Raw genomic sequence first — 16612 nt, 5'->3', positions numbered from 1 at the left:
GTTCCTAGTCTTTGACCCAGGTATCCCATTACTGGGCACACAAACCCCCAAAGAGATTTTTCTCAAAATATTTTACTTTATCTCATTATATATTTCTCAATTATAAGTAAAAATTTTTTAACATTCATTTTTTAAAATTTTGAGTTTCAAATTCTTTCCCTTCCTCTTTTCCCTTCTGCCTCCTTGAGAAGGCAAGCAATTTGATATAAATTATACATGTGATGTCATGCAAGACATATTTCCATATTAGCTTTGTGTTTACAAATTCACAGCTATGTGCAAAAGAAAACACAGACCAAAAAATCAACAAGAAAAATTTAAAAAGTATGCATTGATCTGCATTCAGACGCCATCAGTTCTTTTTCTGGAGGTGGATAACATTTTTTCATCATAAGTCCTTCTAAACTGTCTTGGATCCTTGTATTGCTGAGAATAACTAAGCCATTCACAGTTGATCATCATATAATATTGCTGCTACTGTATACAGTGTTCTCCTGGTTCTGGTCACTTCATTTTGCATCAGTTCATATAAGTCTTCCCAGGTTTTTCTGAAACATGGTTTCTCTTTTGACAAGGATTGTATGAAGTAGGTGTGATAGATATGTGAAGTGTGCCTCATTTGACTCCATGTCGGGTAAGCTGTATGTTAACAGAGGGAAGAGAATCAATGAAAGTGTCTAAGATAAAGCAGTCTGAGCTGTGGTTAAGAAAATGAGCCATTCCATCAAGAAAGGCTCAGCAAGGATGGATCTATAGAGGATCCTTTTCCCAGGTGGCATGATCATACCTGCCAGGGATTAGCAAAAAGGAAGTAGGGGAAGGATTACACTCTGAAATCAGTGCAGACACAACACACAGTTGCTATACTTTCTTGAGATTTGACCTGGGAGTGTCAAAAAATAATGTCTCACTCCAATTGCAACACTGCATCCATGATTCACAACAGACAGGAGGGGGATTCCAAATCCAGTTCCATTTGGAAGAGCCTCGATGGCAGCCTTCCAGGTCTCTTTTCTGAGAGGACACACCCAAACACTACTAGCCCAGAAGGAGTCCCCATAGGAATTGGGGATCCGTGAAAGGAGCCCTCTTGGGGAGGGTGTCTTAAAGCATTGTGAGTAGTCCGAAGACAAAGGGAGCTTTCTTTTTTTCTTTCCTTCCTTCTTCCTTCCTCCCTCCCTCCCTTCCTCTCTTCCTTCCTTCCTCCCTCCCTTCTTTCTTTCTTTTTCTTTCTTTCCTTCTTTCTTTCTTTTGTTTCAATTTTCAACATTCACTTTTATAAGATTTTGAGTTCTAAATTTTCTCCCCTCTTTTTCCTCCCCCCAAGACACCATGCAATCTTATATAAGTTATACATGTACAATCATCTTAAACGTGTTTCCACATTAGTTACATTATAAAAGAAGAATCAGAACAAATGAGAAAAACCATGAGAAAGAAAAAACAACACACACAGAAAGAAAATACTGTGTTTCTCTCTGCATTTAGATTCCATAGTTCTTTCTCTGAATGTGGATAGCATTTTTCATCATGAGTCTTTTAGAATTGTAGTAGATCATTGCATTGCTAAGAAGAGCTAAGTCTAACAAAGTCACTCATCATACAATGTTGCTGTTACTGTGTACGATTGTTCTTCTGGTTCTGCTCACTTCACTCAGCATCAGTTCATGTAAGTCTTTCCAGGTTATTCTGGAATCCTTATGCTTACCTTTTCTTATGGAACAATAGTATTCCATTCCATTACATTCATATACCACAACTTGTTCAGCCATTCCCCAATTGATGGGCATCCCCTCAAGTTCCAGTTCTTTGCCACTACCAAACACGTGAGTCTTTTCCCTTTTTTATGATCTCTTTGAGATACAGGCCTAGTAGTGGTGTTGCTGGATCAAGCCTTGGCTGCTTCTTAAAGGAAGAGAAGGACTCTGAATCAGAGGTAAGGAGGGAGGGCATTCCAGGCATAGGGGATGACTAGTGCAAACACAAGAAGATATGGGAGATGGACTATCCTGAGGAAGGAATAGAGAAAAGTCTAGTTTAGTGATTACAGAGTTCTGGAGGGTGAGTCATGTCTAAGGAGGTTGGAAAGAGAGGTTGGGCTCAAGTTGTGCAAGGCTTTAAAAGGTAAATAGAAGACTCTGTTTTATCATAGAGGCGATAGGAAGTCATTGGAGTTGGTTGAGTAGAGAGGAGTCATATGGTCAGCTCTCTGATTAAGGAGAATTACTAAAGATAGAAAGGTACCACTACTCCAGTATATCCACATCGACAGTTTTTGTAGTAGCAAAAAACTGGAAACAAAGTGGGTATCCATTAACTATAGAGTGGCTAGACAACTTGTGGCATATAAGTATTCATTTGTCTATTATGGAATGAAGGAAATTCTATAGGAATTCAGACAAACATGAAAAGATAAACAGTGACCAAAATAATGTAAAGTTTACACTGAAAGACTTTAGGATGCTGATTAAAGTGGTAATCAATTATGATTTCAGAGGATGAACTATGAAAGATGTCTTCTGCCTCTCCCAAACAGGTGGTAGACTATAGATACAGGATGCAACAAACATTTTTACCTGTTTACTCAAAAGGTTTTTATGTACATATGCATAATGTATATGTATATATGTGTACATGTGTATGTTTTTGTGTTGTTCAGTCATGTCTGACTCTATGTGACCCTATAGACACTATCCATAGGGTTTTCTTGGCAGCGATACTGGAGTAAGGTTTGCCATTTCCTTCTCCAGTATGTCCCCATTTTACAGATGAGAAACTGAGGAGAATAAGAGTTAAGTGACTTGTCCAGGGTCACACAGCTAGTGTCTGACTCTCTCATTGTAGTAGCTGGTCTCCTTTAAATGTTTTTCTTTGTCGCAAGGGAGAGGTCAATGTGTGGCAGAGCATTCAAGAAAATTACATTAATTTAAAGAAGGGTATCGATAACACAAAAAAGGAAGGAAGGAACTGCAGAAATAAGGGTCTCGGAAAATAATTGGCAGGTGTCTCTAGGCTTCAGCTGCATAGGACATAGATATGATTTGTGGTATGGTTGTCTTTGTGGTAACCAGATCATCCAGCAATATTTCATTTCAGGCATGAATAAGGTTTACTTCCTTTATCCCATCATGCTTAGTGCTATGAAGAATTCTCAATAAGGACATCACCATTCTTACTCACAGAAAGTTTTCTATAATACTTTACTAACTTACATTTCCATAGTATTTTGAAGTTTATGAAGCTTTGCTCACAATAACTTTGTGATGTATGTAGTATACATATTATTATCCCCATTTTACAGATGATAACACTGAGATTTAAGTGACTTGCCCAGGGTATGCTTTGGGTTGGTACTCGAGTCTCCCAAGTCACAGCAACTCTTTCTATTATTCCATACTATCTATCCACAGAGCTCAGAGTCCTCACAATTCATTACATACAACACAGACCATCTCAGCAGTGATAACACCCTAGCACCTCAACAGGTTTCATAGAATTCAGTAGAAGCCCAGTCTGTCTTGAATCTCCTCCACCTTGATTAGTTAATCTAAGTCCAAACTCCTGGAAAGCCTGCTCTCTATAATCAGCCCCACCTTACTGAATCAACCTTATCTCTCCCTCATCAACCAGTAACTTCCTTTTTAGGAGGATAGGGTTATAGACTTGGACCTGGAAGGAATGTTAGAGGTCATCTAGTCCAACCCTTGCAATTTACACATGAAGAAACTGAGTCCCAGAGAAAGAAAGTGGCTTATCGCATGGGCAGTTAAGTGGCAGAGTTAGGATTTGAACCTAGGGCTTCTCACTCTAAATCCAGTTCTTTTTTCTACTATACTCCCCACAAATATGTCACATTTATTCCAATGTCTTCCCTCCCCTTCCCACCTCCCCCATGTTGGTGTTGTTCAGTTATCTTTCAGTCATGTTCGACTCTTCCTGACTCCATTTGGGGTTTTCTTGCTAAAGATACTGGACTGGCTTGCCATTTGCTTCCCCAGCTCATTTTTATAGATGAGGAAACTGAGGCCAACAGGGTTAAGTGACTTGCCCAGGGTCACACGGCTCATTATTAAAAGTAATAAGGAATTTCTAGGATAGGGAGACAGTATGAGCAAAAAGAGGGCAGCTAAGGTAGCACTGCTGAGTGGTGGGCCTGGAGTCAGGAAGACTTATGATCCTGAGTTCAAATCTGTCCTCAGGTCTGCCTGATTCCAAGCCACTGCACCACTTAGTTGCTTCTTAATCACTTTTTTTTTTAATCCTCCACATTCATTTATTCACTCACCAGGCATTTACTAAGTATCTACCATGTATAAGTGCTGTACTGGACACCTGGTTTAAGATGACAAAAACAAAACCACCTCTGCCTTTGGGTAGCTTTTATCTATCAAGGGGAAACTATGTGGTGGTGGTAGTGGTGGTGGTGTATTGTGTGTTTTGTTTTGGTGTTGTCATAGTTGACTCTACATGATCCTATGGACTTTGTCCATGGGGTTTTCTTGGCAAAGAAATTGGAGTGGTTTGCCATTTCTTTCTCGAGTGTGTCCCAATGTTACAGATAAGGAACTGAGGCAAATAGGGTACATAGAAATAAATATAAAAAGTCATTTCAGAGGCGGGTCACTATTAACTTGGAGGATCAGGAAAGGCCTTGTTGGGGTTGGAGGAGGGGTGAGGAGAACAGACTTGATCTGAACTTTGAAGGAAAGCTAGAGATTTTTAAGAGGAGGTGAGGAGGGAGGACACACCTGGCATGTGGTAAAGTCTGTACAAAGGTTCAGAGAGAGGAGATGGAACAGCAAGTGAATCAATCTGACTGGCCCAAAGAGTACATATAGGAGAGTGATGTGGAAAAACTGTATGTAAAGATAAGCTGCAGCAAGATTGTTAATGGGTTTTTTAATGCAGAGCAGAGGAGTTTAAATGTTATCCTAGAAGCAAAAGGGAACTTTTGGGGGCGTAGGAGCAAGATCGGTCAATAAGCGTTTCTTAAGCACCCACTATTTGCCAGGCACTGTGCTAAGCTCTGGGGATACAAAAAGAGGCAAAAGACAGTTCTACCCTTGAGGAGTTCATAGTCAAATGGGAGAGACAACAAGAAACAAATATGTACAAACTATATATAAGATTAAAAGGAAATAATCAACGGGGAGTGGGGCAGGGGAGGGGGGAGAGGCACTAGAATTAAGGGAGATCAGGAAAGACTTCCTGTAGAAGGTTGAGTTTTATCTGGGACCTGAAGGAAGTCAGGGAAGCCAGTAGGCAAAGATGGGGAGGGAGAGCATTCCAGGCATGGGGGACAGCCAATGAATGTGCCTAGAGCTGGAAGATGGAGTGTCTCGTGTGGGGAGACCTGTACTTTAGGAATATTAATTTGGCAACCTTGTGGAGGATAGATGGATCGAGGAGAGACTGGAGCCTGAGACACTGAAAGCAGGCAGACCAATTAGGAAGCCTTGCAACAGTCTAGATGAAAAGTGGGAAGTACTTGAACTAAAATTAGTGACCGTGTGAATGGAGGGTCAAGTTAATAAGCGTTTACTGGACATTGCCAGGTTCTATGCTAAATGCTAGGAATGCAGATAAAAGTAGAAAGAAAATATTCCCTGCCCCCAAGGAGCTTACATTCTAATGGTGGAAGATAACACATAAAAAGGGGAAGAAGGATGGTACCCAAGAAGGGGCATGGTAAAATCTAGAGAGTTAGGATTGCACCCTAGAGAGGAATGAAGTGATGGCTGGCCTGGGCATTTTATTAAAATGGAGGTCCTGGGAGAAAGTAGCCAGTGAGAGGAAGGGACCACAAAGTGGAATGTACCTATAGTGTGCGAAGTCCAGGCTGGGTGGAGATATTTTGAGATATTGTGGAGATATATTTGCAAGACTTGCCAACTGATTAGATAAGGAAATGATTGAAAATGAAGAGTTGAGGGTGACTCTGAGGTTTTAGAACCTGGGTGATTAGAAGGACAGTGGTACCTTCAACAAAAATAGAACAATTGAGGAAGAGAAATGGATTTTGGGGGACAGATAATGAATTCTCCTGGCTATGTTGCATTTGAGATGCTTATAGAACATCTAGTTGGAAAATTCCAATAGGCAGTTGATAATGTGGGACTGGAGCTCAGGAGAGAAATTAAAGCTGGATATTAGATCTGGGATGAGGCAGCTAGATTGCTCAGTGGATAGAGCACTGGTCCCAGCTGGAGTAAGGAAGACCTTAATTCAAATCCAACCTCAGACACTTATAGCTGTGTGACCCTGGGCAAGTCACTTAACCTCAGGTTGCCTTAATCCAGTGGATTAAGTGGAAAGGGCAAACCACTCCAGGATCTTTTTGAAGAAAACCCCATGAGCCATCTGGCTGAGTGGGTCATAAAGAGTTGGAAGAATGAAAGACTAAACAACAAATTAGATCTTGGGATCATCTGTATAGAAAAGATAATTGAACTGATAAGATCACAGAGATTGGATATAGAAAAAAGAGAACCCAAGAAAGAGCCTCAAAACCTTTTCTAACAACTATGGATGAATGTATGAGTAAACAAATGAAAGTTTGCCTGCCCCTAGTTTAGGGTATAAATAGAAAGAATCTTCTCAGGAAGGCATTTAATCAAAGGCGAGCCATTTCCTTCCACTGATCATTCCTTCCTCTGTTCTTATTGTCATTCTTGTTAACAATGCACATTTATTGCATTTAATCTGTATCTGTGGTCACTTACTGCCCTGTATTACTGGATTTGGTCTTGGCAAAGGAGCTTAGCCCAGTAGGTTTATTTATCATTTATTCAAGTACAGTGCGTTGAGAATTTGCAAAAAGCCAAGCATTATGCTAGGTTTGTGGGAGACACAAAAATGAATAAAACAAGATTTTTGCCCTCTGGGAGTTCATTGGGGTGGGAGTAGGGAGTAAGGGGAGGAAGAGAAGATAAGAATTCTAGTAAGTAGGATGGAAAGCAAAATGAAATAAGTACTAAAATAGAAATACCTACACAATGCTTTGAGAATTCAGAGGAGGGATTTGGATTATGGGAGGTACTAAGAGTTGATGCAGGACTAGAATTCCCGAGATGGTTAGTGAATAATGAGCCTTTAAGGACCAGTAGGGTATCCGTAGGTAGAGAAGGGAGGGAAGGGCATTTCTAGGAGGAGGAGTTGGAATAAGAAAAGTTTTAGAGACAGGTAAGCATGGGAGTGCTTGGAAAGCAGTGCATAATCCAATTTGTCTAGGAAATAAGACCACAGTACAGTATGAGGCTTTGACAAGAGCATAATAGGACCCGGTCTATCAGTTTGACAACAAGTATTTAAGTGATGACTATGTGCCAGGCACTATGCTAAATGCTGAGGTTGCAAAGAAAGACAAAAAACAGTCCCTGTTCTGAAAGAGCTCATAGTCTAATGCAAACAATTATATACAAGCAAGATATATACAAGATAAATTGAAGGTCATCAAAAAGGGGAAGCACTAGCATTAAGGAGGTCTGGGAAAGGTTTCTTTGCAGAAGTGGCTGAGACAGGGAAGACAGGTAATGGAGATGAGGAAGGTGTTCCTGGCTTGGAAGATAATCAGTGAAAACAATGCTTAGAGTCAGAAGACAGAGAGTATCTCATTCCAGGAACGTTGGATTACCGGATCAAAGAGCTGGGATTGGGGGAAGGAGAGTAGTAGGAGGGGACAAGGTTTTTAAGGACTTTAAAAGTCAAAAGATTTTATATTTGAGTTATTAGAGTTTCATTGCATGAGGACAGGGCAGCGGGGTGACAAAGCTGCCCTGTGCTTTAGGAAGATCAATTTGGAGGATGGACTGGAGTAGGGGAGACATGAAGAGGGAAAGAAACCAGGAGGCTACTGCAATAGTCTGGAGGTGAGGTGATGAGAGCCTGAACTAGGGGACAGTGTCAGAAAAGGGCACATATGAGAGATGTCATGAAGGCAGTGATGACAAGACTTGAACACTGATTGGATGGGGGCAGGGTGGGGGGAGTGGAGGGAGGAGAAGAAGTGAAGAATAGAGGATGAAATCTAGGTTGTGAGCCTGGGTGACTGAGAAGATGGTGGTACCCTCTTCAGTAATGGGGAAGTTAGGAAGAGGGAAGAGCTTAGGGAGGAAGCTAATGGATTCCATTTTGGCCATGGTTGACTTTAAAATATCTATGGGACGTCCAGCTTGAGATGTGCCGTAGGCAGTTGGAGATATAAGACTGGAGGGCAGGAGAGGGTAAAGCTAGACTCCTCAGTGAGGAGAAGGAACAAGATTTGGAGTTACTAGGCAGAAGGAGAAATAAAATGATAATATTGTGATTAGATAAAGAGTTCCGAGTTCATGAACATGAGAAGAATCTACATGTGTATTGAGAGCATTCTTGATGATAAGGCAAGGGAATTATAGTGAAATCTGGTATCTATATAACGCTTTAAAGTTTATACGCAGATATACCCACACGTACTGGCTCTAAGAACCTGGCCATTGTTTAGTCTCTCATTACTTTTGGCCAGTGGTTCTCAAAGTGTGGCTCCCCAGGTCCCCAAGGGTCTGTGAAACCCTTTCAGGGGATCTAAAAGGTCCAAACTAAAAGGTCATAATAATACTAAAATGTTCTTTGTCTATTAAAATACTCCTTCCTTTTCCAACAACATATCTGTATGAGGTTGGATCTTCTTCATAGCCTTCAAACAAAACAACATATCACAACAGATGGAATGCAGAAGCAGATAGGAGAATCCATCTTCTATTCAGCCAGACATAAAGAGATTTGCCAAAATATGTAAAACAATATCACTGTTCTCACTAATTTTTTTTGTTTTTGAAAATATATTTTCCATTAAAATATACCATTTTTGTTATATAATGGATTTATTGTTATTTTAAACAAAATTTTAAAATTTTATCCATTTAATTTCTAATACAATAAATATCAAAAGATGTAACTAAACACAGACAAACTTACACATATACTAAAGTGCTTTGAAGTCCTCACAAATTTTTAAGAGTATAAATGGGTCCTGAGACCAGAAACATTTGAGGACCGTTGCTCTTCAGAAAATCTCTAAGACTAGCGGTTGGCAAATTATGGTCAGGGACCCAAATTCAACCGGTGTCTGTTCTTATTCTGCTCAGTTTTCATATTTTTAAATAAAATTTTGTTGTATTTTAAACTATAAACACCATTCTCAGCTCACAGGCTGTTCAAAAACAGGCAGGGAGCCAAAGCCAGTGCAGTCCCCTGCTCTAAAACTATTAAGTTACAGAAAAGGTTCTTCTGCCTTGCATTTGTGGAAGGAATTTCCTCAACATAGAATTCCCTGTGTCAGTGATATCGCAGATATGGTCCCCATCCCTATGCTTTACAGTTTGCAAAGTACCTTATCTACATTATTTCATTTGAGCTTCATATCTTTCCCTTGAGGTGGGTACAGCAGGTATTACTTCCCCCATTTTATAAATGAAGAAACTGAGGCTTAGAATGGTTGATGGACTTCAGAGGTAAAATTCAAACCAAGTCTAAGGGTCTATTCAGTACTCAGCCTTGTTTCTTATCACAAGCAGTCCTTCATAAGTGAGCAGACCACATCTTTACACTCTCACAATTGAATGAAAGGGAACAGATAATACAAGATACCACTGTGCTTACCATATGACTTATAAACCCCTTTTATTGAGTAGAGTGAATGTTGCATTAAAACGTCTCCTCCATGCATATGTTAAAATCACATAAGATTCTTTAAAGGATGCATCATTTTACTCTGTATGATGACTCTATAATTACAAATAGCAAACAAAGCATAAAACAGGGAGAAATATACTTGCCACTATCTTGAAGGGGTCCAGCATAAAGTCCAAATCAAAGTGGGATGACATAGTTTGTTAAGTCTTCCTAATATTCCCATTTGTAAATAACATTGTGTTGGTTTCACCTAGCTTTGGAATATTATAGATGTTCCTAAATGAGCCATATTCTCTCAAAAGGGTTTCCCATAACTATCCATACAGGAAAAACCAAGTGGATGAAAAATTCCTGTTCTCTAGACAATGATGTGCTGTTAAATGGAATCCTTGTCTTCAAGGAACTTATATTCTAATGGAGGAGTAAGTCAGTCGACAAGCTTTTATTAAGTATTTACTATGTGCCAGGTACTTGGAGACAACAGATGTAGGGGAGTGGTGGCCAGGGAAAGGAGTTTTCTGTCTAGGGAGTTATATGAATGGTGAATGGAGCCACAGGACAATCGACCATCTTGCCCTTTCCAGAAGCAATGTAGTGTTAATTTGTATTTGTTCCTAGAGGGAGAGGTAGAAAACAGATTGGGGTTGGGTTGAGAGTAAGGGGTGTGGGTATCCTGAAATGAAGATACATTATTTTAATTCAGATTTTCTTCCAGTGATGCTATATGTTTGAAAAGCATGGAAATAAACATGAAATACCACAGTTTCTGAAGAATGAAAGTTTAAAGTCATCCAGAGGGCAATGGAAAGACACATGTTGATTGTAACTAGGCTACAGGGTGGTGTTGATTCATCGATGTTACATTGGAAGAATTACATCGGATACACTGTATGGAAGATATATAAAAGATATTATCTTATGCATCTTATGCATGACCACAAAAGGAGGGGTAGTCATGCAGTGAGTGTGAGAGTTAGCCAATGGACAGCTTGCATCCTTCTTTGGTATGTACCCAATGTCAAGAGATCCACACAAAAATCCCCAGCAAACTGGGCAGATTGGAGGATCTATGGGAAGCCCAGGTAGAAGGGAGAATTCTCTCCTCGCTTCTACCATCTTATCTCCTGTGAGTGAGTAAGCTATTGGTCTGAGGTCAGTGATCACAGTGAAATTCCCTAGAGAAGGAATTCTACGTTACTACTGTTTGTTTTTGTTTTGATATTGCTATTACCACCATAGTCTAATCCTCCTTAATTAAATTACCACTTTTGGAAGACCGGAAAGGACAGATTGATTGCAATCTGCACCATTGGAAGGAGGACCCATACCAGTGAAATCACCGGTCCATCAAGGTATGGAAGTATACGGCAAAAAGATTACAAAACACTTCTGTATCTTCATACAAGAGTAACAAACCCTGGTTTCTGATGCTTACCTTTTCTCCAGTCCAAAGATCCTAGACATGATTTTAGGGATATGAGGAGGAACAGTCCCCAGAAGACAGCGCCCCAGCCATCTGGCACAGGGGAAAAAAATACTAGCTCTAGAGACTGGGTTTAAATCTCACCTCTGACACTAGCTGTGTGATTCTAACCAAGTATCTCCCTGGGTCTCAGTTTCTTCATTTGTAAAATAAGGTATTGGACTGGATGGCTTCTGAGGTCTCTTCTAGCTCTGGATTTTTTGATTCAGGGTGCAAGAAAGGTTAGTAGTTCCTCTTCAACACTCCCATGGAGCCATGACCAGCAGACTGACCTTTGTAGCTGAGAGGAAAAGCCTGCCTTCAAATTTTGTCTTCAGGGAGCAGTGCCAGAACTTAGTCCTGAAAATCCAGATGGCTTCAGACACTTAACAAACATTCTATTCACCATCTGTTACGTGAAAGACCCTATACAAGGACGAACAAGATATGGACTTTGTCCAAAAGGACCTTATATAAAAATATAACTTTAAAAAATGAGAGAGAGGTGTCTTAGAATCTGTTATAATCCTGGCTCTGCTGTGTGACCTTGACCCCCATACCCTCACCCCTGCCCCAGACCTTAGTTTCTTCGTCTCTAAAATGAAGAGGTTGAACTAGCTGATCTTTGGGAATCTATTTTGGCTTTAAATCCCACAACCAGATAAATAGAGATCCTGAATGTCATAGAATTCCAAGGAAGGGGAGATCCCCATGGCCTTTGGTTGTTGGGGCAGGCACCACAGAGAGAGGACAGGAGCTGGGCCATGAGTAGGGGTGGGCTGCTGGGAGGCAGAGAGGAGGGGAGGAAAGCATTCTGAAGCAGAGGAACAGTATGAGAATGGGGGTGGAGGCAGGAATACAGAGGACAGGGTGTGTTCAAGGGCCACTGAGGAGACCAGTTTGGCTAGAACAGAGGGTTCATGCGAGGGAGGGAGTCGTGGGAGATAAGGCCTGAAAGAGAGAATCATTGGACATTAAAACCAGAGGAACCTCAAAGAACATCAGGTCCAGCCTTCTGATCTTACAGATGAGGAAACCGAAGCCCAGAGGGGAAGTGAGGGAGGGAGGGAGGGAGCTAAGAGGATCATAAGGTCGTAGTTCTAGAATTGGGAGAGACCCTCTCATTTTACAGATGGGGAAACTGAGATCCAGAGCAAGGAAATTAATAATAATAATAACTAGCATTTACATAGCACCTTAAGGTGTGCAAAGTGCTTTACGTGTTATCTTGTTTGATCCACCCAACAACTTTTAGCCCCCTTTTACAGATGAAGAAACTGAGACATCTAGAGGTTAGGTTACTTGTCTAGTAAATGTCTGAGTTGGGATTTGAACTCAGATCTTCCCCAACTCCAAATCTAGCTCTCTAAACAATGTGCCACCTAAATGTTCTTCCCAAGATCAGCCACCCAGATTCTAGCTGGTATTTGAACCTAGGTACTTTGACTTCCAAAGCAGAACTCTCCTCCTGTATCTCCCTGTAAGAGTTTGGGTCCAGAATTTGGGGATCTTACAGGTGGAGCTATTAGGTATTTGGACTTGGCCCTGTGAGTTGTGGGTAACAGTTGCCTTCTCTTGAAGGGTGTAGCTTCTAACAAGACTTGGCCTGGTTGACAGGAGGAGATTCAATCTTGAGTAGTGATTGTCAACATAGTTGGGGTCCTTTTCATTTATATTGATGGGGACCACGTTTCTGAAGTTTCTGAGGAAGCTGGCTAATCGCTGAGCTTGGGGGTCCAGGATCCTGTAACCTGGGAAAACCCCAAAACCAAAGAGGGATCCTCTTCTTCTCACTTCCCTGCCTTTTGTTTCATGAGTCTGATGTCAGTAATTATGGTAAAACTCCCTGGAGGAGAGATTCTGGATGTTCTGCTATGGTTGTTATCACAAATTGTTGTTGTGTATGAAGAGGACCATGACTTTAGGAGAATGGTGACATGACTTGCAGCTGACTTTGATTTGAGTGAAGGACAGCTATGTAAGGTCACCAGCCTCACTTTCTGGGTCCAGTGGCCTGTTATTCACCAGGATGACTGGAGATGGCCCAGAATGCATTGGGAGACCCTGGCCCTTTTAGGCTAAGGTCTTTTCAGATTCTCACTTTGAGTGAGGTAATGCCCATTCAGTGAATACTGTCTGTTTCCCCATAATCATGTTCGAAACTTTTATTTCCTCCTTCCCCTTCACTTTCTCTCTTGGTTTCCCTCCTGGACTGTCCTCTTTAGGATGCACAGGCAGGACTTTGATTTGGGCATTTCAAAAGCCCATTGCCTGACACATAGGAAGCTCATAATAAAGCTTATTGACTGACTGACCGACTGATGGACTGACCCTGTGCTCCTCTTTGTCTATACTGTTCCAGCTGGCCAGATTGTTCTAGTAGAAAGAACCCAAGTCTTGGAGTCAGAAACCAAGAGCTTCAGTCTGAGCCATGCCAACTACAAGTGGTGTGACTTTAGGCAAACCAATAAATCCACAGGCATTTGTTGAGTGCCTTCTATGCCAGGCACTGAGAATCCGAAGACAAAAGTGAAACAGTCCCTGCCCTCAAGGACCCTATATTCTATTTGGGAAACAATATGTACATGTGGAGGCATAGATAAAAGGTGTAAAAGATAAGGAGATCTGGGGTGGGGCTGGGACTAGGAGCTGGGGGGAGGGACTAATACAGAAAATAGTACTCAAGGGAAGCCTTAAAGGAGATTAGGTGAGAATGCGGGGAGGAGGTAGTACATTCCAGGCTTGGGGACAGCTTATATAAAAGGCATAGCCTTGGGAAATGGAGTACTATGTTATATACAGTTAGAAGGCCAGTTTGACTGGACTCAGAGGGTGAACGGAGGAGAGTAATATGTAATTAAGCTGGACAGTTAGGTTAGAGCCAGATTGTGAAGGACTTTTCATGCCAAATAGGGTAGGTTATATTTGATTCTAGACATAATAGGGAGCCACTGAAGAGTATTGAAGAGGGGAATGACATTTTCAGACCTGTACTTTATTTTTTTAATTTAATTTTTATTCATTTTGAACTTAAATACAAAAAGACAAAAAAACAGAACATTTCCATGTACACAGCACAACATAAAAAGAAGATTCAATATAAAAGTGTGAATTTCCGTTTCATATTGTTTACTTTTTTGAAAAACTATGTAATAAATATTACACATCCTTCAAAGCTACCCTGCTTTCTGTGCTTCCTTCGAAGTTTTCTTTTGTTCTTCCTTGTGCATTTTTTATTTTTTCCCCCTCCACCCCAACCCCTCCCTAGAGAACATGTAAAATCACACTGTGCATACTTTTATTCATAAATTCTTTCTCTAGATGGGGATAGCATCTTCCTCCACAGGTCCTTTGTAGCTGATTTGAGTACTTATAATACTCAAAATGACTTACTGATTCAAAGTTTTTATAGCACAATACTGAGTGTTTTCTTGGTTCTGAGGCCTGCACTTTTAAAAAGTCTCTTTGGCAGGTTAGTGAAGGATGGATTGGAGTGGGGAAAAAGTGAGGACGGTGAGGTCAGTTAGGCAGCTGTTGCTATGCTGTATGTGAGACATGATGAGATCCCAAAGTAGGGGGGTGGCTGGCTGGGTGCATGAGGGATGCATGTGAAAGATGTTATGGAGATAGAAACTGGTAATCACTGACTCTATATTTCTGTATCTTTATTCCCTTTTCTGTAAAGTAGAGATTCTTGCATTGTCAGCTTCTTGGGACTCTTGTGAAGGAGGCACTGTGCAAACTTTTTTGTGTCTAGGGGATTTCATTGAATTCCCAGTGTGGAAACTCCGTACACCAATGCAGACTGTCAACTTATCTATAACTTATAGTCTTAGAGGGTTGCCTGAGGCAATGAAAGGTCAAGTGGCTGGTATGTTCCAGAGCTAGAACTCACATCTTCCTAACCCTAAGATTGGCTTTCTATTATCGCATGCTGCCTTTCTTTGTAAACCTTAAAGCACTCTGTGACAAGTTGTGTAGGGTAATAGAAAGCTGGTGTTAAACAGGAACATGGGTTCAAATCCTGCCTCTGACACTTAATGGCCATGTGACCCTGGACAAGTCGCTTAGCATCTCAGACAATTCCTTAGGATTATAAAATGCTAGTCTATACCAGTAGAGGGAATTCTCCAAACTAACAAAATCATAGGTCCAGACCTAGCAAACAAAAAAAAATGTACCCTGTCCCTAAGAGTTGTTATTAAGTAGTATTACAATCTTTTCTCCCAGTGGATGCTGGGATGCCCAACAACAATTTGAACTACAACCCTGTTCCCTCAGTTCAAAGCCTCCAGTGACCATTGGGAACCCAGAGTATCTGGTGAACCATGATTGCTGGAAGACCCTCCAGTTTTAGGAAAGGTCTCTGACTTTGACTTACCTCTAGAGCCTCTCAGTCCTCCTCTTCCTCCTCCACTTTCTTCTCCTTATCATCATTCCCACCACATCTCTTTGAGTGTAGTGTTCAAGGCCATCCATAATCTGGTCATTTCCAGTATGATCTCCCATTACTTCCCTTCGTATACCTTCCACTCCAGAATTACAGAATCTGTGAAACAGAATAATTAATAATACCTAGCATTTATGTAGCACTTTCCTCACAACAGCCCTGTGAAGTGGGTGCTATTAGCATCCCCATTTTACAGATTCAGAAGCTGAGGCAGCCAGAGGTCAAGTGACTTGCCCAGGATCATACAACCCCAGGTCACAGCCACTTGTTTACCTCCAGGTCCAATGCTCTGCACCGAGCCACCTAGCTCCCCTAAGGTTGGGAGAGTCCTTAGCAGCCAACACGTGTTGAAGCAGAATCAATCCCCACTTCTATATACCTGACAAATGACCATTCAGCCTTTGCTCGAGGACCTTCAGGGAAGGGGAGCTCTTTCCCTCCTCAGGCAGCTCGTTCCAATTCTGTATAACTCCAATACTTAGGTAATTTTTCCCTGACATTAAGCCTACATCTGGCTACCGTCCACTGCTCCCAGACCTTTCCTCTGTGGCCAAACAGAATAAATCTAATTCCTGTTCTCCATGACAACCCTTCACATATTCAACACTTAAGCCATGTTCCCCTAAAATATTATGTACTTTCCTGATGCTGTGCATGCTGTTCCTTTTGCCTGAAATGTCCTCCCTGATCCCGGCCTCCATTCATTGAAATTCTATTTCTTTTCCAAAGCATAACTGGAATGCCATCTCCTCCATAATGGCTTCCTGGGGCCCATCAGCCAGAAGTCATTCCTTTCTTTTCTGAACTCTCACATCATTTTGTGTGACTTTTTCTTTAGAAACTTTTACATTCTAGTTTGTTTCATATCTCCCTTCTAACTCTCACTTCCTGCCCTCCCCCAATGAATGAATGAATGAATCAATAAATAAGCACCTATTAAGTGCCTAGCACTGTGCTAAGTACTGGGGATACAAAAAGAGGCAAAAGACAGTCCCTGCCCTAAAGGAATTATAATGGATTGCATTGAATTG

This window comes from Trichosurus vulpecula, chromosome 1 (genome assembly GCF_011100635.1).
Source record: "Trichosurus vulpecula isolate mTriVul1 chromosome 1, mTriVul1.pri, whole genome shotgun sequence".
Lineage (NCBI taxonomy): Eukaryota > Metazoa > Chordata > Mammalia > Diprotodontia > Phalangeridae > Trichosurus > Trichosurus vulpecula.
This window is presented reverse-complemented; position numbering follows the sequence as displayed.